This window comes from Sciurus vulgaris (genome assembly GCF_902686455.1).
Source record: "Sciurus vulgaris genome assembly, chromosome: 13".
In the NCBI taxonomy this organism is placed as follows: domain Eukaryota; kingdom Metazoa; phylum Chordata; class Mammalia; order Rodentia; family Sciuridae; genus Sciurus; species Sciurus vulgaris.
In genome coordinates this window covers 28,700,664-28,727,703 of record NC_136474.1, presented here as the reverse complement: position 1 = coordinate 28,727,703, position 27,040 = coordinate 28,700,664, and the positions used below count along the sequence as shown (strand labels likewise).

The window sequence follows — 27,040 nt, the reverse complement described above, 5'->3', positions numbered from 1 at the left end:
AGCTGAGAGGCGCCTCAGTGTCAAATGCACAGCACGCTGTGAAGACTTGGCATGCAGAAAGGACCGAGGTGTCTTCTTCACACGTGTGTTAACTACAGGTGGAAGGACTGCATCTGGCCTGTGTGTCAGGTTGGTGAGCTGCATTACTGTCATGAATTCACCTGCTCCTGTGTAATAGCACAACCTCTAGGCACATCTGCATGGGACGCAGTGCTCTCCTGGCGTGTGGGACCGTGTGGATCTAGAGAGCTGGGCGTCCTGTGTTGAGTCCCCTCCCTTCCTGGCTGGCCTTGAGGGTGCCTTGAAATCTGCCTTATGTGCATTCCTGCAGCCCTTACCTGGCAGCCTGCTGGGTCTTACAGAGGAAAGGGTTTCTCCCTCCCCTGGCAGTTCCCCTGCTGGGCATCCAGCCCCGCCCGGCTCTCATGGCCCCTCCTTGCCCAGTCCTCTGTCCCCCTTGCTTTCTGTCAGCAGGAGGTGTGCCGTGCGTTTGTGTGTAGCTGATCTTCCACTCTGCCGTGCCCTGAGCGCCTCGGTTGGCTGCTCAGCCTGTGTGTCATGATGGTGATGCACCCCATCTTGTGCCCCGGGGGCGGAGGGTCACCAGGCAGCCCCCCACCCTGCCACAGGAACTTGCTCTGACGGCCTTTGGGGTGCGGATGGAGGGGCCGCTGCCTGTGCAGCTGTGGGCACCCGCGGAGCCCTGCCCGGGGAAAGACCCTCGGGCGTTCCACATCTGGCTGGGCTATTAATATCCCACAAAGGCCCCGTTCTTCTTCACGGAGGGTGGACATGCAGCGGTGCTGTCATGCACACGAGTGGAGCCCATGAAGCGAGCCTTTCATGGAGCAGCTCTCTGCACGCCCCCCCATGTGTGCTGGGCTGGTGGGTCTCCGCCCGCAGCTCTGCAGCCCCCAGGGCCACCCGTTCCGTGGGCTGGTCCCGCCCACCCGTTTCTACCCACAGCACCCATCACCCAGGGAGGGACGGGGCCTCCGTGGCCCACCGTGCTGGGCCAGTGGAGCCTCACCAAACCGTTGGTGAAGACCAACCCCAGCAGGGTCACTAGGTCCCACGTGAGTGGAAGGGCAACCCGGGAGCCTTGCTGAGAAGGGCCATCAGCCGATGTCTGGGTGGGGGAGGAGTGTTCCTCAAACAGGAAGTAGCAGGCACAAAGGCCCCAAGGCAGGCGGGGGTGGGCCGCGAGTTCAGGGGATCTTGTGGGGGTCTCTAGGCCCAGACAGGCTCAGGGAGGATGTGGGCGGGAGAAGATGCCTGGGCAGGGAATCTGCTGCTCAGGGATGCTGACGCGGAGGTGGGGAGGGGCACAGGTGCTGGGGAGGTGCCAGCACCCTGTGGGATGCTGTGGGGAGGTGGGGTGCTGCAGCTGGCAGTGCAGATGGCCGCTGGCGTGTGTTTGGAGGGGGGTCCGAGGACTTGCAGCAGGTTGGGTCACCTGGAGTGGGTTCTGGGGGTTGGACTGCCCTAGGGTTGCGACCTGAGCAGCTGGAGAGGTGGCCCTTCTGCTCAGGCCTCTGCCTGGCTCTGGCGAAGGGGTCTGAGCTTCAGGCTCCGTGATGCCAGGACACTGAAGTTTGAGCTGCTTATTCAGGGGAGGGGGTGGGGGATGCGCCCTAGGACTGGCCCCAGGGCTGGGTCCTAGCGAGTTCTCCGTGACCTGAGCACGGTCCCACTGGGCATGTCCTTCCTCACCCGTCTGTCAGGTGGAGACAGGCTCGAACCTGCTCCTGCACCCATGCCAGCCCGTGGCTGGCGCGAGGGTGGACTGGCCCCCAGAGGGCCTCCGTCAGGGACAGCGATGCAGGTGTACAGGGGTGGAGAGGGACTGGGGCCTGGGTTCAGAGTGGCTGCCGGCCTGCAGGGGCGAGGCAGGGACCCAGCCTTGGGCTGGCCCCCCTCGGAGACACTCAGACTCAGGTTTTTGTTTTCATTTTTATCCCTTGTAGTTGACTGAGTAGTGACCCCAAAATACCCGAGGCTCTAATCCCAGGAACCTGTGCATGTGGCCTCTTCTAAGCAGGGTCTTTGCAGAGGTTACGTCAAGGTCTTGAGGTGGGGAGATCGTTCTGAATTACCTGACGGGCCCTACGTGCAGTCGCTAGTGCCCCTGTAAGAGGGAAGCAGAGGGCGGAAGACGCTGAAGAAATAGGGAGACTGGAATAACATTCGTGAGGGTGAATTTTATGTAAAGTCACCTTGCCTTGGGGGGGCCCAGATGCGTGGTCAGACATTGCTCTGGGTGTGTCTGGGAGGGTGTTTCTGGATGAGGTCAGCGTGTGACTCGGTGGACTGAGGAAGCAGAGCACCTTCCCCGTGTGATCGGGCCTCACTCCTCCACCCAAGGCCTGAACAGAACGGGAAGAAGGGAGTCAGAGCAGACGCCCCTGCTCACCATCCTGAACCCTCCAGCTCGAGAACAGCAGGTCTGGGGGAGACTTGTTGGTCCCTGCAGTCATGTGAATGGGTTCCCATAATACATCTCTGTCTCTAAGTTAGCCCCCTGGTTCTGTTTCTCTGGAGAACCCCGGCCAGCCAAGGAACACCTGAAGCCAATAGAGGCCAGAAGAGGCTGGGACAGGATTCTCCAGCCAGCCCCTTGACTTTGGTCCAGCGAAACTGACTTCTGGCCTCCAGAGCTGCAGAGAATACACGTCTGTTGTTTTTAAGCCAACCAGTTAGTGGTCCTTGGTTAGAGCTGCCACCGGAAAACAATGTAGTCCGTCTAAACAGCACTTCCCTAAATACCCGGCCACAGTGTCAGAGCTGTCATTCAGGGACTGGGATGTCAGGGTGTGGCTCTGCTGGGTCACCGGGTGTGCGGCTCTCTGATAGATGTCGCCAGATGGGTTTCTGAAGCAAGACGGTTGGTCTTGCGTGGAGGCGCCTGTTCCCAGGATCCTCTCTCAGCGGTGGCGTTAGGTGATTTTCGATTCATCTGTCAGGAGGGCAGAGGGACAGCTTCCTTATAGTCATCGGTCTCCCTGAGTCCTGGTGAGTGTGCTGTCTGTGCTCAGTGTCCTGCAGCTGTCCGGGGCTTTCTGTGACTCTCCTTCCTCTTGTGTTCTTTGAGCCGGTTCCTCTCAGAACCGTCATGGCTCTCTCCTCCTCTGCAGGGCTCTCTGTGTGTGTGTGTGTGTGTGTGTGTGTGTGTGTGTGTGTGAGACGAGCACCAGCCTCTGCCTTGCTTCTGCTTTGAAACCGTCTTGCCCCCTTGTGCTCTTTGCTGGTCACTTTTATTAATGCATCCGTTTCCATCCAGGTGAGCTCATTTCACTGCCCAAAGTATCTTTTTATGCTCTTAAGGCTGGTAGGTCCCAGTGTTTGTTAAGATCACACGGCTGCCCCTGGATTTTTCTGGCAAGAGTTTTATCATTCTGGATGTTTGAATGAAACTCTTTCAGTGCGTGTAGAATTGTTTTGCATAATGTGGATTAAAATGTGTATGGGCCTGGGGAGATAGCTCAGTGGGTAGAGTGCTTGGCTCACAAGCACAAGGCCCTGGGTTCAAATCCCCAGCACCACAAAAAAAAAAATGTTTATGTTTTGCATAAAATGAATTCAGATGGAGGGCCGGGGATGTGGCTCACAGGTGGAGCACCGGTCTAGCAGGCTGAGGTCCTTCATTCATTCTTTAGCACCCCCCGGCCCCCAAAAACAGTATATGAAGGAAGGGAGTCCAATCTTATTTCCCTCCAGAGAGCTGGCCCTGGTGAGTTCGTTTCCCATCCCTTGGTCTGTGAGTTGAACTTCGGCCCTGGGGTTTTTACCCTCTCCTGTGAGCTGGACTCTGTCCCGGAGCCTCTACCCTTTGCCGCTGGCCCGATTGCCTTTTTGTGTGCCCAAGCCACGTCAGTAGCAGTTTTCCAGCACCTGCTGCTGCAGGCTAAGGGACCCCCTTGCTGTGTTTTGTGCACGATGAGATAAATGTCACCACGGTGATCAGAGGCGAGGTTGTGCGTGCCTGGAGGATGTCACCTGCCTCCCACAGTTCCTGGGCAGAGGAGGATGAGGGACAGCCATGGAGGAGGACAAGGAGGCCAGGAATGGACCAGGTGGAGAGGGGGAACAGAGACCCCTCCAGGGTGCAGAATCACGCCTGCGTCGGGGTCACTTCTGTAAGATCATCACAAGAGAAACAGCAGTGTCCAGCACTACGTGGAAAGCCAACCTGTCACGCGAGGCGGTGAAAAGATAAGACTCGTGTTGGAGACCTGCCCGTGGCTCGGGTTTCCTGGGTGTGGTGGTCTGACCCCATGAGGCGGGTGGGCACGTGTGTGGGGTGGGCAGGGGTATGAGTGTGGTGTATGTCCAGATGGTGGGTGGACACGCCACCGAGTTGGAGGCCGGTGCCTGACGTTTGGCTACGTGGCTCCAGTCTCCCTCCCAGCAGGACATCTGGGCACGGCTGGGGCCCCTCTGTCAGCTGGTACCCCTGGTTTCCAAAAACTTTCTGTGTTGCCCGTGCTGGGCGGGCAGGCCCCACCCATGCTGGGAGCACAGTGAGGTCAGGGCCTGCCCTTGCCTGCCTGTGACCCTGGCCCTGCCCGTGCTGCAGGTGGAGGTGTGGAGAGTTTCAGGTGCCTGATCCCAGTCGGGACTAACAACTGGCTCAGCACCTCCAAGTGGGGTGGGGCCTTGGCTGAGGCGCTGCAGAGCCAGGCCCATCCGGCCACTTGGCGGCCCTGGGCAGGGTCTCCCCCAGCAGCGACTGCCAGCCCAGCCTGCTTCACTGGCGGCAGTTACGGGCGGGTGGGGTTCAGGCTGCACTTTGCAGGGAGGACCCGTCCTCTCAGAACCTGGCAGCTCCACAGGAACAACTGGATAGTGAGACAGCTGCTTTGAGGTTAGCGAGAAGGTAGACTGGTGCCCAGGCCAGCTGGGAAGGTGGACGGCGTGGCCGGGCCCCCAGGAAGGTGGAGGGGAAGTGGGCCCCGGCCCCAGGATGTTCCCATTGAGGTCTTTCGCTTCGGTTGCCACATGGCCTGTGGAATGCAGGCACCGTCCTCTCAGGACCCCCACGTCCTGGGCTCTGTCCTGGGTGGGCAGTCCTGCTCCTGACCTGGCTCAGGAATTCTCACTGTGAAGCACTGTGGCGATCCCTGTGGGGCTTGAGGGGCAGGCTGTGTGGGCTGAGAGGCACGTCCTGGGAAGAGGGCCCGGCCTCCTCCTGGGACACGAGTCCTGGAGCCCGCAGAGGCTGTGCAGAGGAGCATGGAGGACATCAGATGTGGCTCAGCCCGGAGGGGCCCTGACCTGTCAGTCTGTGAGCTGAGGGGCCCCTCCACGGCTGGCCCAGGCGGTGGTCCAGAGCTGCGGTTGAGACTGCCATGCCTGCCCAGGGCCTGAGCGACACTGGCATTGGCCGGGGGTCTTGTGTTTTCCCTCTGGGAAAGGGTGAAGAAGGAAGGGAGAAGGGCCGGGCCCTGTGGGCTCCCTCTGGCGAGACCCTTGCCCCAGGGCTGCATACCTGGTGGCTTGCTCCCTTTCCCTCCCATGCACGTACTGGGACCGCTCACAGTGTGGGACCGACTCGGCCAGCTCGTGCAGCCTGCGAGCACAGCAGTGCTGTCTTTTCCGAGCTCACTGTGAGCAGCCGGTGAAGGGCCGCTCCGGCTGGGCTGTGGTTTGTCTCTGTACCCTGGTCACATCAGCCCCACCCTTCCTCTCCTCCCTGCTGCTGAGCATCACACTCCTCTGAGATCTTGCCACCACCTGACTTTCTCATAATTCTTCACGTGCTCCTGTGACATAAGCAGCGTGGTCCACGCACGCCACCCTTGCAGAGCCTTCCGCACTGAACAGAGAACTCTTGGAGACTGCCTGCCAGCTTGGAGAGACCAAGCAGCTACCTCCTTCCTTATCAGGCAGGAGGGCCAGCGGGGCTGGGCTGGGGGCCTCGAGAGCCCCCAGGACCCTCATGACACCACTTGCTGAGCCTGCAGCTAGCTGGGTGTTGGTCCACCCACCTGTACATTGTGTAGGAGTCGGGTGTTAAGAACAGGGCCTCCTGGGGAGCTGGGAAGGAGCTGTTTAGACATAGTTGCGGGAGGATGGCTGTGGGGGGGCTGTCAGTGTGACCCCAGAGGTTTCATCCTGCACAGGATCGTCCCTCAGCCTCCAGTACCTTGTCCACAGTGCTGGCCTCTCCTTCCCTCGGAGGCCAGGGCCCAGGCAGCCAAGCTGGAAGCAGAGCAGACGCATCAGTGTTGGTGCTGAAATGATGAGAGAGCAGCTGGGGGCCCCAGAGTCTTGAGGAGCTGCTCGGCGTCTGCCCCCTGACCCCCGGCTCCTTCTCATGGGCTGGGGCAGCCTGGGCATTGTGGCCTGGCCCTTTCGGACGTCCACCACACAGCTCTACTGAGAGAGACAAGGGGCCGTGCGCCCACCCACCCAGAATTGGGCTAACTGGGGTGGATTAACGCTCAAAATGGAAACGGATGAGCCCGACCATGGGTCAGCCAGGTTTCCTTCGCCCAATCTGTGCAGTGCAGTGAAGGCATCACTGATAGTTTTTTGTAAAAACAGCATGTACTACTTGTAAATGGGCTTTTAAAAATGGACACTTGTGGGCCAGGGATGCAGCTCAGTGGTAAGTGCTCACACACTCCAGGCCCTGGGTTCAACTCCTCAATACTCAAAGAAAAGTTGCTCTTTTTAGCATAAATCAGATTGACCTGTGGCTACATTCTGGGGTCCAGGTTGGCCAGGTTCTCTAGAACCACGTTTAGACAATGGAATCTAATTTTGCATCGTATTATTTATGCAGGTGGTGTGGACTGGTGTTTGAAACCATTAGCTTCTCCGTGGCTAATTAAAAACCTTCATATTTTTCATGTGAAATCTCTAATCACCCAAGTGTTCTGTCCTAGGTATGGAGTTTCTTGTAATATTACAGTTGCTTTAAGAAAACTGCCATCAGAGCAAATTATCCTGCTGGGTAATTTACAAGGTAGAGTCTTCTCTAGCGTCTGCCCTCAGATTAACATGAAAGAGGATTCGAGGAAATCTTGTTTGTGTGTGTGTGTGTGTGTGTGTGTGTGTGTAGGGGTGGGGGATGCTGGGGATTGAACCCAGGGCCTTGTGCTTGCAAGGCAAGCACTTTACCAACTGAGCTATATCCCCAGCCCGGAAATCTTGTTCTTTAAACCAGATTACACATCTGTAAACGTGTGGCATATCATGGAGTTCACAGAAGTTCTTAAGGTACATAAATTACATTCACTTCTGGTCAGAGAGTGCAAGAACACTTGGGCGTATGCCTCGAATCTCTTTAAAGCTAGAAACCATCTTTGGTGAATGACGAAGCAAACGCTTGGGTAACGTGTGTCTGACGGGCGCAGCTCTCAGCTTGTGGTGCGATGGATTAATTTTTTATCCGGTTTCCTGATCCCAGCCCTGCCATTAGCCGGAGTCCCAGGCCCTGACTCCTGTGGTGAATATCATCAAGCTTGACAAGCACAGAGTGGGCCAGTGGAGCCCTGCAGGCCTTCCCCGCCTGTCTTGTCCCCACACTTAAAACTTGGTTGCATTTCACTAACGGCTCACAAGAGGGAAGGATGGTCCCCGGAGCGTCGCAGATGGGCCCTTCTCTGCGGAGCTGCGTCCATTTTCCTGTTCCTCTCGATTGTTGCTGCATCTGACACCGGTTGGCCTGGCGGCTTTCGCCCCGGTGCTTTTTAAAGGCCTCCAGCGAGAAGGAGGTAGCTGTGTGCCGGGCAGCCATCTGTGTGCAGTTTGTTGTGGCAGGTTGGACGCTCCCGTCCCATGAAACACCGTTGCTCAATTGAAGCACTCTTAAACCCAAGCTGGTTTCTGTCCTAGCTGTCTGGACTTTGTCTTGGTCACCGCCGAGGCTTAAAGACTTTTATGTGACTGTCACTTGTACCTGTCCAGGCTTCCTTCAGCAGCTGGACACATCAGCCAGACCTCCATAGGGTGACTGCTGGACCAGAGCAGGCACCAGACCCTGCACCCCTTGATGGCGGGCAGCACGCATGGGCACTGGCTGTGTCCCTGGCCTGTGCCCTCCCCTTGAGGCCAGGCGTGGCCCCCCGCAGCAGAGGGGCTGCCATTGCTGTAGCCGGTTGGGGAAGGAGCAGGGCTGGGTGGGTGCAGAGGCCCGAGCCTGGAGGCCGAACTGCTGTGTCGGAGCTTCACGCTGCCCTCTGCCCAGCTTGTGCTTGTCCCATTGTCTGAGAGGGGCTGTGGGCCGTGAGGGCGGCTGGGCAGCATTCCCAGGCAGTGCTCCCTGGCAGACTGGGGACCCCGAGCTGCCCCACGGGATCCCCGGCAGTGCAGGGCAGCTGGAGCCCTCCAGCCCCGCCCACCTCTTCTCACCATGCCGTGATGCCCACTGGTGTCCCCCACATATGGGCAGCCTGCCGGCAGGCAGAGCAACAAGGCCCACAGCTGCAGCAGAGAGGCCAGCCTTGTGTCCCATTGCAGTGGTCACTCTGCCCACATGTCCAGCATTCGGTGCACATTACCTGAATCTGACCTCAACCCCTGCTTGACCAAGGTGCGGGGTCATCCCTGTATCCAGGGCTGGCCCTGGTGCTGGGGCGCTGAGGGACTGGCCACACCTGCCCCCTCTGGGATGCCTCCTCCAGCCCTCGTACTCCTGGCTGAGTGCAGAGAGCTGGGAGGGGGTGACTCGCCTGTGGTCGCCCCAGGGTCCCCGCGGTGCCCCAGCCAGGCCTGGGTGGTCCTCGGGATGGGCAGGGCCGGTTCTTGGCAGGACCTCTGCCTGGCGGTCAGTGGCCTGCACAGCCTGGATGCTGGACTGAGCAGCCCTTTCCCTAGCCTGACCCCTTTCCCCAGCCGCCGTGTCTGCCTTTCTCCTCCTTCCTCAGCCCTGGGGCCAGGCCCTGCCCCATGCGCCGGAGACAATTGGGCCCACATCGCAAACAGCCCTGCTATTTACAGGGCAGAGAATGGAGACGGGCTTGTTCCACGACCTGCAGAGAACGCTCACCACGGGCCTTGTCTCGGCTGCTGAAGGGCGCCTTGTTGTGGCCTGAGTGAGCCCAGCTGTCCACGGCACGTCCCCCTCACCCCATCCCAGCCTGCACCCCAAACGATAACAGAGCCCTTGAAACCCCTGAGTAAGGACAGACGTCCCAGGCAGGCAGAGGCCCCACGTGAGGATAGAGCAGCCGGACCAGCCGTTGTCCTGAGCGCCCGTCCTCCCGTTGCCAGGGACATGCTGGCTAGTGCGGGGTCAGGGAGCCACCCCAGGAAAGGTAAGCCCAGCGGTGGGGGCTCCGCTCTTCCTTCTTGTTTGTGCAGCTGACCTTGTGACCGAGCACCAGGGCTGAGTGACAGTGAGCTGATCATGAGCCTTCTGGCCCCAAGGTAGTCGGAGCCAGGTGACCCTGTGGCCGACCTGCCTGGAGACAGGAGTGTCCTGGGACCTGCCTGGGGCTGCGCTTGGAGGGCCGCAGGGGAGCTGGACCCCCTCTGAGCAGCCCCTCCTCGCACAGCTGGCCTTGAGCATCCCAGAGGCTGAGGCAGGTGCCACTCCAGGGGCTTGCCTGGTTCTGTTCCCCGGGACAGGTCAGCGTCCACCGGGACACGTGACCATCCATGTGGACACAGCATGGCTGGCTGCCTCTTGTCCTTCCTGTTCATTCCTTGAGTCTTTCACTTTGGCACGAGCTGTGCAGGGAAGGGGTGGTGGCCGTGGGTGCATGGCCGGCCGCCTGCGGGTATGATCCTGGCAGGGCTTGCTCAGACCTGGCCATCCAGGGACTGATAAGCGGGCAGGCGTGGTGGAACCTGCAGGGCTTATGCACAGAGCCAAGTGGCTGCTGCTGAGGATCTTCTGTGACATGCAGACCTGGGGTGGCCCCAGGGCTGGCCGCTGGGTTCTGCATGCTGCACACCGGGTCCTGGGTAGCCCAGGTGTGCGAAAGTCACAGACCTAGGAAAGGTGCTGTCCTGGAGGGCGGGGGACAGGGACAGGGGACAGAGACAAACCAGAAACTGCAGTGCCTGCCTAGGAACCCCCTGGGCAGAAACCTTGGAGCCCAGAGGCAGGAGCTGGGAACTGCTGAGGGACTGTCCCCAGACTAGAATTTACATAGGAATGGGGGCTGTGAATGGGGTGCTGTAATCCTTCCAAAATTGGGGTAAAATTTGCATCTGAATGAGCCATTAAGTCAGGATTCCTGGGGAATGTGAGTTTCCTTGTAATTTCCCAGTGCTCCTGAGGGTCATTTGCATCTTTGCTCGGCCAGCATTCTTAACGTGGGTGTCCCCTGGCCTTCCACTGCCTACACCCGACTGAAGGGGTACAGCCCTGGCGTGCTCGCTGCCTGGCCGGCCCCGTTCCCCAGTTAGCCAGGGCTAACTCTGGCCTCAGATGGGTAGGCAGGTATGGTCCAGACCGCCTGGCATTAAGAAATATCCTATGAATTACTTCCCAGCATGAGGAGACTTCGTCTCTACCAGTGTTCTAGAAAAAGCATCAGGAGTTGTGCCCATACTGGGCCACGTTCCCAAAGACTGGAAAGTGCAGCTGTCCCTCTGCAGAGGACTGCGGCTCTTTGTCATCCACCGCAGCTCAGCCGGCCTGACTCCCTGTCACCTTTTCTGACTGGGCCCTAGAACTTCAATGCAGGGGTTCATGGTAACATTATGCAGGGGTCTGCAGGAGGCTAACCGTCCCTTCCCCCCAACACGCCCACATCCAGGAGCCTGTGAATGTGTTTTGTGACCTAATGAAGGGACTTGGCCTCCCTTGAGTTGGGAGGTTATCCTGAATAATCCAGGTGGGCCCTAAATGTCATCAAAAGTGTCCTGATGAGACAGAGGCAGGAGGGAAAAGGCAAGATGCTACACTGAATAAAGGAGAGAAGAAAAGTATCCTCTACCCTCTTAGGTTCTGTTCCAGGGGTCTGTGAATTAATATAACGAAAACCAGATTAACAGATTAGGCAGTCAGATGTTAATGTTTTATATGTATCTACTTCACAGAAGAGATGTGAAAATTCAAAGTGGTTAGACTCAGGTTTATCTACCCTTTTAACAAAGGGCAATTAATTGCAAAGACACAGCTAGACAAAGGAAAGTGTGTTTGTGCTCCCAGGAGTGGTAAATTGTGTGAGTGTGGCTGGGAAATTGATGGTAGGTGCAGATTGTTTGGGAAGGTACTGTCGCGGTCTCCCTGGTGTGGAAACGAGAAGCACTTGAAACAAGGAAATTTATGGCTGGCTTTTAGGCAGAAAGGAGGAGGGCAGAGAGTTCTCCCTGAGCCTGCTGTTTGCCTTCAGCTGAAGATAATTCCTATGCCAAAGTGGCACCTCTTGGCCTGGCGTATTCAAATCCCACTCCTGGCTTTGAAGGTAGAGGAGGGACCAGATGCCGAGTAATGCAGACAACCTCCAGAAGGTGGAAAGACCAGGAAGTGATCCTCCCCTGGAGTCCGGAGGGAACACAGCCAACTTCTACATTTTAGCACAGCCCTCTGCCAGATGTCCGACCTCCAGAACTGAAAGATAATATATTTGTGTTGTTTCAAGCCACTGAGTTTGTGGTTTCCATCTATCCATCTCTCTGTCTTTCTAGCTGGGTCATCTACTTACCTGTGTATCCTTCTGTTTATCTATCTGGTTATATCTTTCTGTTTACGTATCTGTTTGGCTTTCTACTTATGCATTTTTATCTTTCTGTTTTTTATCTATTTATCCATCTGTTTATCTGTTTACATCCATGTTCCCATTTATGTATGTTTGTCTCTCTCCATCTGTCTGTCTGGCTGGCAGTGGTGGAGACTGAACCCAAGGCCTTGCACATGCTGGGCAAGAACTCTGCCACTTACCCACATGGCCAGCTTTTTAAATAGAATCTAATTTTGAGGTAGGATCTTGTGGAGTTGGCGGAGGTGACTTGGAACTGGCAGTGCTCCTCCCTCGGCCTCCGGAGGAGCTGGGATTACTGGTGAGCACCCCTGCTCAGTTGAAGGTCCCCTTTTGCCGCCATCCTGGGAACCAGTACAGCTCCCGGAGACGGTTCTGCCTGCAGAGGAGCTTCCCAGCGCTGGGACAAGGAGGCAGATCCGGGACTGAGCAGCCAGGTGTCGGATGTGCCAAGTGCACTGCAGAGACCAGGGCCCTTAGACTTCAGCGCTGTAGGGTTCCCTGGAGGACCTGGCACGGAGCCTGTCCACGGGGGGCAGCCCCCGCTGGTCCAGGACGGCGGGTGCTGTAGGGAATAGGTGAGGGCAGAGTGGTCTCATCAGCCAGCACGGGATGGGCAGGATTTAAGGGCAGGAGGAAGGGGGAGGGTTTGCATATTGGGGGGCTCCTGGGAGGGGAACAGAAGCATGGTGGGGGCTTTTCCTGGCCTCAGATCCACTGAGGGAGACCCTCCAAGGGGGCAGGTGTGGCCCAAGGTGGTCAGGCCAGAAGCTGAGCACAGTGGCTCACTGCTGCCGCCTCAGCTACGGAGGCTGAGGCAGAGGGTCACTGGAGCCCAGGGGTTCAGGGTCAGCCTGGGAAGAACAAGACTGAATACTTTAAAAAAGTGACCACTCTGGCCAGACAGGCGGGAGGCCACAGGCTGGGTTTGCGTCCCCTGTCCAGCAAGCGCTCTGGCCCAGGGACCCACTGGTGTGCACGGTCACGCCTTCTTCTGGGTCTAGGCATGCAGCCACAGGCCCGGGGCCTGCAAAGCGCAGAGGTCAGTGCGAAAGGGCTGAGGGGAGGCCGTTCTCACGTTCCTGTGGGGCCTGCCCAGGAGGCTTGGTGAGCATGTCAGCTGCTGAGGGTGGCACGGTTTCAGGTGCTGGGTGCCCCAGCTGCTGTGTGTGGCACTGTCGGACGGGCAGGAAGGTCGTTTCCCTGGGCCTCTCTGCAGAGCACTGTAGGAAACGGGGACGGAGGCTTGTCGCCTGTTCACCTGATGGCTTGAGCGCATCCTGGCCTGCGGAGGCTCGAGCCCTGGGGACCCCTGCCCAGCCCTGCTCCGCCTGTGCCCTGGCCCTCTCCCTGCAGCAGCTCAGCCAGTCCCTGACCCTGTCCCAGCGAACAGGAGACTCCCGGCCCTCAGGGCTTTGTGTGCGTCTCTTCCCGCCCTTGTGTTTCCAAGAGACCCAGCCCCGCCCCTGCCAGGCCCAGCAGTGTGGGTTCAAGACACGTCCAACTAGCCCAAGCCCTAGATTGGGTTTTGTTGTCAAGTCCTTTGTCCTCCCTGGGTGGGTGTTCGGCTCCTTGGGACATTTCCTGGGGTGTCCATGGTGTGCTGCTTGGTCAGCAGGGTGCTGAGTCCTGTCTGAGGTGGGAGTGGGCTTCCTCACCCCGAGGACAATGGCTGCCTTCCTCAGGGTCACCTTGGCTGGGTCCCTGTGTGCCCTCTGGGTCAGGACCTTGCAGGGTCACATGCCCCTCCTGCACCTGCAGGCCGTGGGGCAGGCTGTGGGTAGGCATGTCCAGCAGCTACCCTGGGCTCCCAGGTGCTCATCATCTGTATTTCAGAACACACTTGCGCGCACGCGCACACACACACACACACACAGATACCACACCTGTGTGCAGACATGCGACACATGAACCCACATACCACCATGGGCCACACACCGTGCATGTGCACACGCGCACACACACACACAGATACTGCACCTGTGTGCAGACATGCGACACATGAACTCCACACACCACCATGGGCCACATACCGTGCCCAGCCCACACTGCACCCACACCACGTCCGTGTACACCTCACACACACACACGTGCACACGGCTGTGTTCTGCTCCCTCAGATCTCTTCTGGCCGTCGGCCTGGAGTCGGTGGGCAGCAGATCTTGGTGTGGAGATGGTCCTGAGCAGGACCAGCCCGCTTCTGCTGGTGGCCAGCCTTCTAGAGGCCCTCCGCAGCCCCCCTGAGGCCTGCTAGGCAGTTGCCTGTCTTTTAACTGAGCTCCCGTGTGGATGCTGGCCTCGTCGTCACATGGTGTCCTTCTCCTTAAACACCAGATCCCGTCCTCTTGTTCCAGACCTGCCAGCAGTCCCCCAGCGCTGTGCTCTGCTGCCCTGGTGACTGGAAGCTCAAGGCAGGCCACAGGGAGTGAAGAGCCAGGGATCCTGGGCAGTGCACGGGCTCCCTGCAGACCCGCCTCCCCGGGTGGGGGTATCAGGCTTTCCCTGTGGCCGTCCAATGGTCTTGAACTTTCACCACCAGTTATTGGCCTCTCGTCCTCAGATCTTGGCTCCCAAGTCCCCTGGAGGAGTCCAGGCTTGTTCACCACCCCGCCAGAGAAGCACAGCGACATTGCTGTTCGTGCAGAGCTCATGTGCCACCTGCAGACTGTGTGAGGTTGACCGTGTGTCTTTGTCCCTAGACCATTGGTGTCTTGGAGAGCACACAGCGTGGGTGTGTCGTTTTCCCACCAAACCCCAGCACGTGGCATGGGCTGGCACCCGGTGGGCTTCTCGGTAGGTGCCAGGTGGAGGGATGGACAAACCAGGGTGGGGCAGAAGATCCAGGCCCTGGCCCGGCAGCCCCTGTGCCTGGCTGCTGGGCAGATGACCCAACCGTTTCCTTTCCCTTATGGGCTCTGATTGCTCCTGTTCTCTGAAACTCATACTCAAACTACTGAAAAACTTAGTTACCCGGAAGCAACCACAGCTGAGACTGGAGAGGCCCCTTTTTTTCATTTTAGAGATGGGGGTTCTCACTGGGTTGCCCAGACTGGCCTTGAACTCCTGAGCTCAGTGATCCTCCTACCCGGGATTCCAGTGGCTGGGATTCCTGGGGTGCTCCTTTGCACCTGGCTGGAGAGGACCATCTGCTTGACAGCTGCTGGCTCATTCTGGTTACTCAGTAGTTTAAAGAGTTAAATCAATGCAGTGATCACCAAGTGAATGCAGGTGTTCACGGGGACAGCAGCTCCTGTCCCCTGCTGAGGACCTCACTCCAGACTGACCACACGGATACAGATCAGATGGAGCTCTCAGTGTCAGTGACCCTCAGGAAGAAAGTCCTGCACCCCTGGGGTGGCTCCACCTGACCCTAGCTTCCACAGGCCACTCTCTGCGCCCCGTCCCTGAGGGCTCGCTCTTCCCTCTGTGGGTCTTCTTACTCTTTGTGTGGAACGTGGATTTAGATCCTTCAGAGCCCAGTGAGCAGGCACACGGGTTCCTCAGTGGTCTCCCTGCAGGAGCCAGTGCTCAGTAAACAGTGCCTGTGGTCACCTGCTGGCCTGGACACAGCAGGGCAGGACACAACAGTCAGAGGCCAAGACTGGAGCCATGGGGCCGTGTGTCCACTTTGATTCCATGGGCCCGAGGACAGAGGCAGCCTCTTCCTTTCTCTCCTTTGTGTCATTGTGGAGAGAGCAAGGTGTCTGTCTACCTTGGGAGAGTCGGTTTTTAAGTGGCTGCTCTTGGAAGGGCAGGACGATCTAGTTGAGCTTAGTTACTGACCCAGGTTGCTCCATGGCACTTGATTTTGATGTGATATTGCTAATATTAGTAGTTAACGTTTATGGTGCCAAGTGGTGATAACTTCTGGGCACTGCCAGAGGCCATTGCCACCTTATAAACAGAAAACACGCCAACCCCGGTTGCCCCGCTGTGTGGGTGGGCCCAGCGCTGGAACCAGGTCGCGTGGTCTGTGGCTGCCTTGGTGGAGTAACGGATAGGGCAGAGCCGGGCAGAGCAGAGCAGCAAGGGTGCCGGTGTGCGGGCCCAAGGATGGCAGAATAATGTGCTCTGTGGGGAATGCAGGGCCAGTTCCCCCTTCCCCGTGTGCCTGGGTGATGAGACAGAGAGAAGGAAGGTGCCGCTGTCGTTGGAGGATAAAGGGAAGTCCAAAAGAGGAATTTTAAGTGCCTCTCAGGTTCCACTTCCCAGAACTGAGCCCTACTGGCGCCGTGCCCTCCCTCCCGCTGAGGGTGGTGGCCCCGCCTGAGACCCAGGTGTTCCTGCTGGCTGCCTGCAAAGGCCGGGAGGAGCTGGTAGGACTGCTCCCTGGCCGGCCCTCCCCAGCCCCTGGGGTCCTGTGACTGGGTTTGACATGAGCCAGCCTGTACTTCTGTGCTGACTCCTCATCTTCTCTTTGCATTTAACAAAACACTGTGCTCATCCCAACCTGCCAAGGGACCTGGCTGGCCTGGTCTGTGCTCCTGAGTCACCTGCTCTGCTGTTACTCACTTAACAGCCTGATGGCTGGCATCTGCGTGATGTGCTTGAAGGCACCCTGGCCACGAGCATCCTGGAGCCGGCTTCCTTGGGAACTGGTAGGATTGCTTGGGCCACGGAAGTGCATGTGGCAGACCCCATAAGGTCCCCCAGAGCAGTGGCCCCTTTCCACCCTCCCTGCTAGGCCACCAGTTGCTGGTTTTTCTCTACCTGGGAAGATGCGGCCTGTTTGCCCCTGAGGCTGGGGCAGCACCACCCGAGTGGCAGTCACAGCAGATTGTCTCCCACACAGGCCCTGGAGCATCTCGGAGGCCTAGGTGGCAGGGCCTGTGCCCGAGCCGCCTGCACAGGTGTGTGCACATGAGGCGGGCGTCGCGAAGGATGCTTTGTTGCTCTTTGGTGGAGGAGAGACACTGCCCTGCAGGACAAGCTGCGGCAGGCGCTTGGTGCTTCTGGCTTGCTCGTTGGGAAAGTAGGACTAGAAACTTCCTTTGGTTCTGAAATTGTGTGAGGTACTTCCTGACCTGTGAGTCACCCCCTCCCCAAGGCTGAAATGTTTCCAGAAATTTCTGTCGTTGGCCGATGTTTCTGGTGTGTTGTACTCTTCCGCTCAGCTTGTTCCCCTCAGCCAGTCTTGTGACCTGTGCCACCTGCAAAGTCGTCGGTCAGGGCAAAGTGACCACTAGGAAACTTGAATATGGTCCACCTCAGGTTGTGAATGGGTTAATTTCCTCTTTTTTTTTTTTTTCTTTTTGGCCAGTACAGGGAATTGAACTCAACTTCTTATATACGGCACATTCTTTTAGGGCCTAAGGAGCAGCAGGCATTGATTCAGAAAAGTTTGCTTCCTGGGCTTCTGGGTGGACAAAGATCGTCTTCAAAGGCCAGGTACATATTTCACAGCCTGGAGATTCTGCTTCCGCCGTTGTTAACAGCTGTGGCCCAGAAATGGATTCTTTAGAAAGTTCCCAGCGGGACTCCTAACTTGAAGTGAACTTGAGATTTTGAGGAAGAGACCAGATTGTGTTTATGACTTGACTTGGCCACCAGGGATCCTCTGTGACGAGGAGAGCCGAGCGCTTCTGGGGTTGCGGGGCAGGCCTGGGGCCGGTGTGGCTTCTGCATGGCCGTGGCTTTCTTACCCATATGACAGGGCTGATGGCCGTTATGGCTTCTGACTCCTAGAGGTATTGGGAGAATACCTGTAGGCGCTGGGCACATACCGTGCCCGTGATGCTCAACACCAGCTGCCCGACCTGCCAGCTGCGGACCCTGTGCATGGCCTGTCCCCAGAGGCCCCCGTTGCTCCCCTTCCCAGCCTGACAGGGCTTCTGCTCTGATGGGAAGTCCATGCTCCTCAGACGCTGTCTCCTGTGAGTGCAGCCGGACCTGAGGCTTCCTGTATCAGGCTCAGCAAGGTGGCTGGGGAGGGGGAGGTTCCTGGTTGGGCTTCAGGAGTGGGGTCGTGGCATTGTCTGAGGCAGGGACCAGGTGGCAGGTCATCTGTCCAGCTGTTAGTGCAGTCTGGCCTACTTGGTGTAAGACTGTTCTAGAATCTCTGGATTTTTCCTAAGGGTGGGTTCCTCTGAATTCCAAGGCTGATGCTTCTGGCTTGAGGACACAGCTCTGCCTTATCCATGTATAATTCCTAACCCATCCCCAACTGTGAGTCCAGCCTCCTTCTTGAGCCCTGGAAGAGATGGAGCAGTGGTGGGTTGGCCTGCCAGAGCTGTTGAGCCTAGATGACTGTTGGAATCTGGTGACAGTGACTCACCAGCTCCCCCCCGCCACCCCAACCCCCTGCCGAGTGACCCGACATCCTTACTCTGAATCATCTGGAAGGTGACACAGCTCAGGAAAAGGAGACCCCTCACCCCCCGTGGAATAGTCATCTAATTGGAAGGAAGGTCACTTACACCTGCCAGTTGCCATCAACCGGGTGAGGGGGGAGGATTCTGGGATTCCCTGTTTGTAGGGTGCAGAGTGGATTCCTGGAACTGAGGTCCACCTGGTTCATAATCTGTGATCCGCCTGATGGCAGCAGGGTTAATTCCTCCTCAGGGGCTCCATTTCCCGCTGAGGGGCCAGCAGAGCTCCCTGCCTTGGCCCTTCCTGCTGTCTCCGGATAGCTGGCTTCCCTGTTACCGCCCCATCCACCTGTAGCCACCCTTGTCCCAGCATCTAGCACTCCGTGGGTGCAGGCAGACGACGGGGCCCCTCCGGGTCATGGTTACTGTTCCAGCTTGTCCCCTGCCTCTTGTGACTCCCTGGGGAGTGAGTCAAGAAGCAGCATCAGCTCCCGGGAACCGCGAGGAGGAAGGGTAATGGGGAGCTGGATAAGAGGATTGGTCATGATTCACAGGATCAGAGTGAATCCCCCTCTAATCCAATACTGGGCTTACAGCGTTGCGCTGCAGGGTCACGTGGGTCTTTGGAAGCTAGAAACTAATTGAAATTCTGGCCGTACACAGGGCACCAGCTGCACAGTCATTTTCCTCAGGCCCGGAGGGAACCTGGCTTCCCTGCTGGGGAAGGCGTGGGCCTCCCCAGAGCCAGCGTTGCCACCTCCCGTCACAGCGGGGCTGGCGGCGGCTGAGCTCTCGTGAAGTGGGTCCTCTCGCCGCAGTGGCCATGCTGTCGGTGGACTGGCTTGGTTTCAGGGTGGCCAGGAGTCAGCATGGGCAGTGGCACGTGCCTGGTGCCCCAGCTGCTCGGAAGCTGAGTGGGAGGATTGCTTGCGCCCAGGAGGTCAAGGCCAGCCTGGGCCTCTGGCAAGGCCCCATGAACAAGTGAACAAACAACACAGAGTCCCAAAATGACGAGCTGTGCCGAAGCACCCCCCCCATACGAAGGCCTAAGGTACAGAACCCGTGGACTTTGGAGAGGCAGGGGCCAGTGAGCTGGTCGAGGTGACACAGAGTGGTGTCACTGAGTTAAAAGTTGGCACCAAGCCAGGGACCTGGACGCTACGGTGGCACATGTTCTTTTGTCTCCCGACAGGGTGGACAGCAGACCCGGGGCCGTCACGAGCGTTGGCCGGAGCAGGTGTGTTTAATGGGGGTGCCACGTCCCAGGGCGGGGACCGGAGGGAGGCCTCGTGCTGGCTCAGGCCCCTGCCGCCCAGTCTTGGCTGCAGCTCGTGGCCCAGCTGGCCTTACTGTGTAATTTTGTTGCGTACTTTTAAGGAATTGCTAAAGATGAAAGACCAGCATTTTGTGGCTTCGAGACTTAAAAAAAGAAGTCCCCACTTGGCCTGGGCCTGCCCACTTCTCTGTGCCCGTGCCATGGTGTGAGGGGAGGCTTCTTGGTCACTCCTGCGGCTGAGCTGGCTGTGCGGGTGAAATGGCATGACCTCACTCCTCCCGTGGAGACAAGGAGGGCACCAGGAGCCCCTTGGGGAGCCATCCCAGGCGGCCTACAGCCCTGGACCAGACCGTGGTTCTGGGTGGCCCTGGGAGTTCTGTGATTTGGGGGGGATGTTGGGGCTCGAACCCAGGGGTGTTTAACCACTAAGCCACATCCCCAGCACTTTTTATTTTTTATTTTGAGATAGGGTCTTGCTAATTGCTTCAGGTCTTGCTAAGTTGCTGAGGCTGGCCTCAAGCTTGCAATCCTCCTGCCTCAGCCTCCCAAGTCACTGGAATCACAGGCGTGTACCACCACACCCGGCAGATTCTGTGATGTTTATGCTGCCAGCACCTTGCAGAAAAGGAGTTGTTTCTGAAGTGTCTTTCTGCCCAGGTGTCCCTGGAGGAGGGAGTGGGAGCGGCTGGCTGGGGCGGGGGCTGCAGGGATCAGCCCAAAACCCAGCAGGAGAGAAAATCTCCTGCAGTTTCAGTGACCAGTGAGCAGTTTCTGGGCTTTTCTCCACTGACCCCACCCCACTCCCATCGCTGTGGGCGGGATCTCCCCGACTGGGACAAGCCGTGAAGTGCTGAGGCTGCAGTGCCCACCGGGGCTCGAGGTCAGGGTCACAGTGGGGTTTTGTGAGCCTGTTTTCCCTCCTCTCAGGAGTGCTGTAAACCTGCCCCGTGGGACTCTGGATCAGCGGGTGGGCTGGACTGGATGCGTTGCCACTGCTTCTGGGGGTGGCCCTGGGGCCACACGGTGGGGCTTTTGTGCTCCGGCCCCCAGGCGGGGGCGGCCGGCTGTGGCCTTCTGCTTGAGTCCTGGGAGGGTTTGGTTGGTTGAGTCGTCACTGCTGGGTCGCTCCCTGCATGCCCCAGGGAGTCAGGAACAGCTCATTCATCGGGCCACATGGCGATGAGGTGGCTGGCAGCCCAACTCGCAGAATCCAGCAGGGTGCCTGCCGAGCTCTCTCATGAAAGGTCACTGTCACTTGGTCCCCTTCCCTGAAGGCGGATGTCAGTGTCCTTCCTGTTCACTGAAAGCCGGCCAAGGGGAGACTGTTTTCTAGAGGGCAGGTCAGTGGTGGCCCTGACCTGCTAGCTGAGCCACCTGGATTTCAGCAGGTGTGGTGGCCGGAGGGGACGTCACATGGAAAGGAGGCAGTGGTCTTTGGGGCACAGGCTGGTTCTCCATGCTGGCTGCTGGCTGTGTGGGCTGCTCACGGTCATGCGGACCCTGGGCGAGTCAGGACGCTGCTTAGTCACGTATTTGGGGGCTGGGTCTAGACTGTGGCGTGTTCCCACAGCTGCACAGGAAGGATGAAAAAGCATTCGCCTGGTGAATTATGGGGCACCCTTGGGGACACCAGATTGGAGGCTGGGCCCCTCTGCAGGCTCTGAAGACAAGGAAGGGGTTGAGCCAGGTGTTGTGTGACACAAGCCGGCCTGTAAGGACGGTGACGTGGGGCCGGGGGACTTAGGAACTGCTCTGGAGCGGTGCCCATTCTCCCGGCCAGTAGCAGGGACCAGACGGAGGCTCCACATGGAAGGCCTGGCGGGTGGCAGGTGCTGGGGGTGGGCCTGGCTATGAGGGGAGGGAGAGCTGGGGTCAGAACGGGAGGAGGGGTCCTGGAAGGAGGGCCGAGGCTGCTCAGCAGGTCAGCGGAGGGTCTCCATCGAGAAGCAGGTGCTTGGGAAGGTCCGTGACAATGGACGCTTGGTTCTCACTGAACCGGGACCTCAGGCCTGTGTGGCCTGGAGGTGCCAACTGTCCACCGTGACTGGCTTTCTGGATGGCAAGTGCAGGAGAGGGGAGCTAGCAGAGGACCCCAGGGGATCGATGGGGACCCCACGGCCTTGGGCTGCTGGGGAGCCTCCTGTGAGCACTCAGGGAGGAGAAAGCAGTGGACACTCTTGGCCTGTGGGGTTGGCGGTTCTGGAAGGAAGGGCTCGGCGAGTTGGGAGTCAAGGATCCGCCTGGGCCAAGCTGTGTGAGACGCGCTGAGCTGAAGGGAGTGAGCAAAGCTGATGTTGTGACCATGAGCTTTAAAAAGGGAAACTTAGAATGTAGGCATAAATCATAGGGCGAGAGCCAGGAAGGAGGTCAGCGCTGGCCGCAGAAGACCATCTTCTCCCGAGGCTTGTTTCCCTTGGGGTGCGGCCATCTAGATTCCGCCCGGACCTTTCCCCAAGCGGGTGCCTCCCCTGGGTCATGGGGGACGGTGCTGTTGTGCGTTGCGTTGTTAACACCTAATGTCTGCGTGGATGTGCTTTACGTTCCTCGCTGTGCAGTACTGTCCCTGGAGGTGGGGCTGCGGCTTCTCCTGTTCCGGAGGAGCAGCTGGGGAAGGTGGAGGTGCTGAGGAGTGGCTGGAGGATGGGAAGTTTCTGATGGAGTAGCTGGGGGAGGGAGGGAGATGCTGCATAATGGGGTAGGGGGGTGTTGGGGGAGGGGGTTGGTGCTGGGGGAGACTGAGGTGTTGAGGGAGTGGCTGACTGAGGGGGAGGTTCCCAGGGAGCAGCTGGGAGGAGTGGAGGTTCAGAGGGAGTAGCCTGTGGGGGAGGTGCTGGTGTAGGGGCTGTTGGGGACGGAGGTGTGTGGAAGTAACTGGGGGACAGTAGGACAGGCCACCCAGGGGGACGGGCTGCAGGTGGTCTGAGCCGGCTGGGCCCTGGAGCTCCCTCTGAGTGCGCCTTCCCACTCTCGGAGAGAATAAACAGGCACTTAATCAAGGTGACCAACGGCCTTGAAAGAAGTATAAAAATATTTACGCCAGGCGCCGTGCGCTTCACAGCTCCATTTGCAAAAATTATTTTCGCTCAACCAACTGTAAAAATGTAGAAGAAAGCGGAATGAAAACGCATGACGGAAACCGTGCCTGAGCCTTTGCCTGTAGACAGGAGCCAGCCCGCCAGCAGGGTGAGCAGAAGCCCTGAGCCTCTGGGTCACTGCCCAGCAGGATCTACCCGGTGACCTGCCCCGTGACCTCTGTAAATGTCACTTGGAACGTCCTGGATAGGAAAGGTCAAGTGTTGCTGGTGGTTCAAGTCAGTCCCTAAAAATGAATTTTAAGTGGAAAATTGGAAATTGTCTGAATGCCCAGCACTGTCCTCTTTAGTGATGGAATATCAGCCATGACCCAGTGCTGAGGGGTGCTGCGTGATCAGCGGGGTGCACGGGGAGGGTGTGTGGCACAGCCATGTCGGAACCTAATGTCACCCACGGGGTTCCACCCCCCTCCTGCCACCCTCAGGCCCCAGGTCCTTGCTTTCTTGGACTTCAGGCCTCCATCTTGCACCTCTGTGGCCGCAAACTGCCCTTTGTGTCACAGTGGGGTGGCGGGGGTCCTGCCATCCAGTGTGAGCATTGGGACCGCCCTTCCCGGGTGGGGCTGGGGTCCTGCCGTCTCCATCTGAGCTGGCATGTTCTTGCCCTGGCACGTGAGCCATGCCCTAGTTTCTTAGGACGAGAAATTCCAGCAGGATCTCAAACCTCCAGAAATGCACGTCTACCTGCTGTTTGTGCAAACTTCATTGAGATGAAGGCCACTTAGTAAAGTTACTTCAGGACAGTGTAAGAAATGCACCTTTTTAAAAAATGGTTATTACCTGTTTCTTAGGAAAACATTGCCTGAGAGGTTTTCTTCTCTGGCCTTTTCTGAGTTTTTAAAAATTTTCTGCATTTACTCTTAACTTTTGGTATCAGATTTAAAATACTCCTTTTTTGTACTGGGGGTTGGACTCAGGGGCCCTTTGCACTTTATGACCAAGCCATATCCCTATCCCGTTTTATTTATTATTTTTTTATTTTGAGGCAGGGTCTTGCAAAATTGCCCAGGCTGACCTTGAACTTGCAATCCTCCTGCCTCAGCCTTCTGAGTTGCTTGGATGACAGGTGTGTACCCCTGCCCTTGGTTTCAGATTAAAAATATTCTCATTAGAAAAGTCTATGCATAAGGGAAGAGTTGAGGTGGTTCTAAAAATCCAAATTATGAAAAGACGACGTGCTACCTACTGCAGTCTTTGGTCGCCCCTGCCAGCACGTCCTCGATTCAGTTTTCATCTAACAAATTGTTCTTTTGAACACACAGATGGTCACCCACCGTACGCCTTCACACACACCACTGGGAACAGCAATCTCGGCACCCTTTCTTCTCCACGGCAGCTTTACTCTTGTTACAATGCACAGTATTCCGTCCTAGGGCTGGCACAGATTTTGCCTATAAAGAAAAATGCGAATATGTAGAGAGAGGGACTTGCCCCATGCCTTACGATGCTGTTATGTCTGGATAAATCTATAATCGTAAGTTGAAAATACTGTGAGTGAGTAATGCAGTTGAGACACCTAACCTGCTGAACTTCCTAGCTCCACTGCACAGCACACTGTGGAGTGTCCCCCGTCCCCCTCGTGATCAGGTGGCTGACAGGGAGCCATGACTTGCAGATGCTGCCCAGCATCTTAGGAGAGGATTTCCTACCTATTGCAAGCTGAGGAAAAGACCAGAATCCCAAGCGTGGTTCTGCTGAACGTGCGCGGCTTTTGTTCAGTCATAAAGTCGGAAAATCAGAGTTGAACCCTGGTAAGTCGCGCCTGTGTGACACACAGGTGCTGATGAACTTCTAGAGGTTTCTGGAGTTTTCCTGTTGGGTAGCCTTCGCTAGGGCCTCTTGCCCCCATGGGTGTGTCCTGGTGGACAGCTGCTCTGTCAGAGGGTTCAGATGTGGTATCTTGGCAGATGTTGCCCCCTGGGCATGGGGATGCTGTCCCCACCCCTCCCTCACCTTGCTCTTTAAGGCCAGTCTGCCCAAGGGTCACCCTTCTTGTCAGTGAGAAGCAGCAGCGTATTCCAGTGTGCAGACCCTCACTCCCTAGAGTGCTGGTCACAGGGGAGGGTCCCCCGTGGCATCCTGCTCTGGGACCTCCCACCTATTTCTGGCTGGGCTGAAGCAATTGAGCAGAGGGGCTGGCAGCCACAGCCGCAGTCAAACTGGCCAGCAGAGGTGTGTCTAAGCCGTGCTCCCAGAGGCTTTGAGCACGCACACCGGCCACCTCAGCACCGGAACCCTACGTGAGTAGGCGGAGGCTAGTGGGCCCCTGGTCACTGGGAAGACCAGGTGAGCCAATAGCTAAACCCTACATTTTTAAAAATACCTGGCTCAGTCTTGGCAGGGAGGTGTCAGCAGCTGCGTGTTCGCCACCGTTAGTGCAGGCCAGTGCTTCCCCAGGTGCCTGGTGCCAGCGTAAGCTCTTCATGTAGAAAAATCTCAGATCCTTACCGCCACCGACCAAATGAGGAAACAGGCCCCGAGGCCCCAGTGACTTCCCCAGGAGAGCACGCAGCTTGCAGAAGCCAGACCTGGAGCCGAGGCCGTCCTGACCCCAGAGCCCCTCGCTTTGCCTGTCCCGCCTGCAGGTGCTGAAGAACACTGGGCTGCCCGGGTTGGGTGGGAGGGCACACTGGCAGAGTAGAGATAAGGCGAAGGTGCTGCTGTCACCCAGGTCATTAGTGCTGCTGGCCTGCACTCCTGCAGGTGCTGGGAGAGCACAGGCCAGCTCGCCCTGGGCCCGGGGCCTGGCCCTCATCCTGTGAATAGACTGTGGGATGCTGCTCCCAGTGCGTTGAGGAGCCTGGAGGTGCAGAGTTAGACACTGCAGTGGGTAATTATGCGGAGAGAATGTGTTCTGCTGTTTCTTGCTCTGGTGGGGTGATGGCTAATTATAGCTTGTGGGGTTTATGTTGAGGAAGCAGAAAACGTCTGAGTGAAGGGCGAAGATGAGCCCGGGGCCTGGGTGGCTTACCCAGGCTGGAAGTGCTCTGTGGCCAGAAAACTCGGGCTGGACGCGGGAGTTGGAGGCCTGACACAGACACAGGGCTGGAGGATGGGAGGTGAGGATGCCAGGCACCAGGTCGGGTCCTGTGAGCCTCTGGAGAATTAGATGTCCGTGCAAAGACTCGGCCCCGGGGGTGCAGATGTGTCTGCAGTGCAGGGGTGGAACCCAGGGCCTTCCCGGCCCAGCCTCCCTGGTCCTCGGTCCCTTGTTTCCTCCACTGTGCAACCATGAAGAATGTGCCCCGTGTCTGTGCACCACGAGCAGCTCCAGTCCTGGGCCTTCGTTTGTTAAAGTGACAAACGTACTTGATTTCCTGAGAAGTGTTTCTGTAGTGGAGCTTGCGGCACTCACCTTACGGACCTGGACCTCTCTGGTGTGCAAGTCCCTTCCTTTTTCCCCTCGAGGTGTTTCTGGCACTTCCTTTCGTTGGCTGCCGCCCCTCTCCCTGCCTGAGTGACAGCAAGGCCCGTTTGGGTGGGTCAGCATGCAGCCTTTGTCAATGCCCATGGCGGGGTGGACCTCACTGTGCTGCCCAGCAGTGGTGCAGAGCTGTCCCCCTGGCGGCGTCGGTGGCCTTCCCTGGGCTGCTGCAGAGCTGCTCGGGGAGGATACCTTGGCTTTGCAATTGGTCTTTAAAGGCAGCTGCTAACCAGGCGTGATGGTGCACGTCTGCAGTCCCAGCATTTTGGGAAGCCGAGGTAGGAGGATCACAAGTTCAAAGCCAGCCTCAGCAACCTAGGGAGGCCCTAAGTAACTTAGTGAGACCCTGTCTCAAAAGAAAAAAGGGCCGGAGATTGTTAAGAGCTCAGTGGTCAATTCCCCCTGGGTTATATCCCCATTATCAAAAAAAAAAAAAAAAAAAAAAAAAGGCTGCTCGGACACCTGGCGGCCCTGGGAGCGGATGCATGGTGGCCAGTTTTGCACACTGCCCTGTGGTCCATTTGCTGACGCTGAAGGGTCCCGGGTAACTGGAGTGAGGGGTCTGGGTGGGCGGCCTGGGGTGTCACCCGTGCCTTCAGGAGAGCCTCTTCCTCCATGGGCTTCAGGAAAGGAGCTTTTGGACAGCAAGAGGTAAAAACCAAAAACCCACCTGCCGCGGAACGCTGGTGTCTGAGTCTGAGGCAGAGCAAATGCCCTTTATGATCAGGGAGCGTCGGCTGGGACTCAGCCACCCTCTGAACCGCCTCCGGCCCGCATGAGGCCTCCAGTTTCCCAAAGCAGATGAGGTCGGTCCTCTGGGTCTGATTGTTGGTGGTCTCACCGGGCTCGGGGACCCCTGTTCGGAGGACTCTGTCCCTCACTGAGCAGGGCAGCAGGCCTGTTCCAGAAACCTTGCCTGCCTCATGGTGGACATTTTTCTGTTTGGCTGAAAAACTACCATCAAAAACAAAGGCAGGCCTGGGGCGGAGCTCAGAGGCGGAACACTTGACCAGCCTGCTGGAATCCTTGGGTTCTGTCCCCAGCACCACAGACAATAGGCAAAAGGAAGAGGGACGCCAGTTTGGTTCTTGTAAATGTTACATGTCTTGACTTTTCCCCCTTGATGGCCATCGGGAGAAAAATTGTAACAGACACATCTGAACTCAGTGGACAACGAGATGGTTTTTTGTTTGTTTGTTTGTTTTGTGGTGCTGGGGATGGAACACAGGGCCTTGTGCATGTGAGGCAAGCACTCTGTCCGCTGAGCTATGTCCCCAGCTG

The 27,040-nt window shown here is 57.7% G+C and overlaps 1 protein-coding gene across 8 annotated transcripts in view; it reads left to right on the top strand.

Annotated features, from left to right (window-relative positions):
* SEMA4D (semaphorin 4D) overlaps nucleotides 1-27,040 on the top strand; it is a 124,061-nt gene that overhangs the window by 42,490 nt on the left and 54,531 nt on the right. Inside the window, exon 1 of one of the 8 annotated variants that reach the window (XM_079108719.1) lies at nucleotides 2,992-3,012. The exons of 5 other annotated variants lie outside the window; for them this stretch is intronic. The gene's annotated coding sequence lies outside the window, so the exon portion shown is untranslated. Of the gene's footprint in view, nucleotides 1-2,991; nucleotides 3,013-8,974; nucleotides 9,264-24,987; nucleotides 25,162-27,040 lie in introns of those variants that run through there. 2 more of the 8 variants (XM_079108718.1, XM_079108720.1) reach the window with 2 other exon arrangements.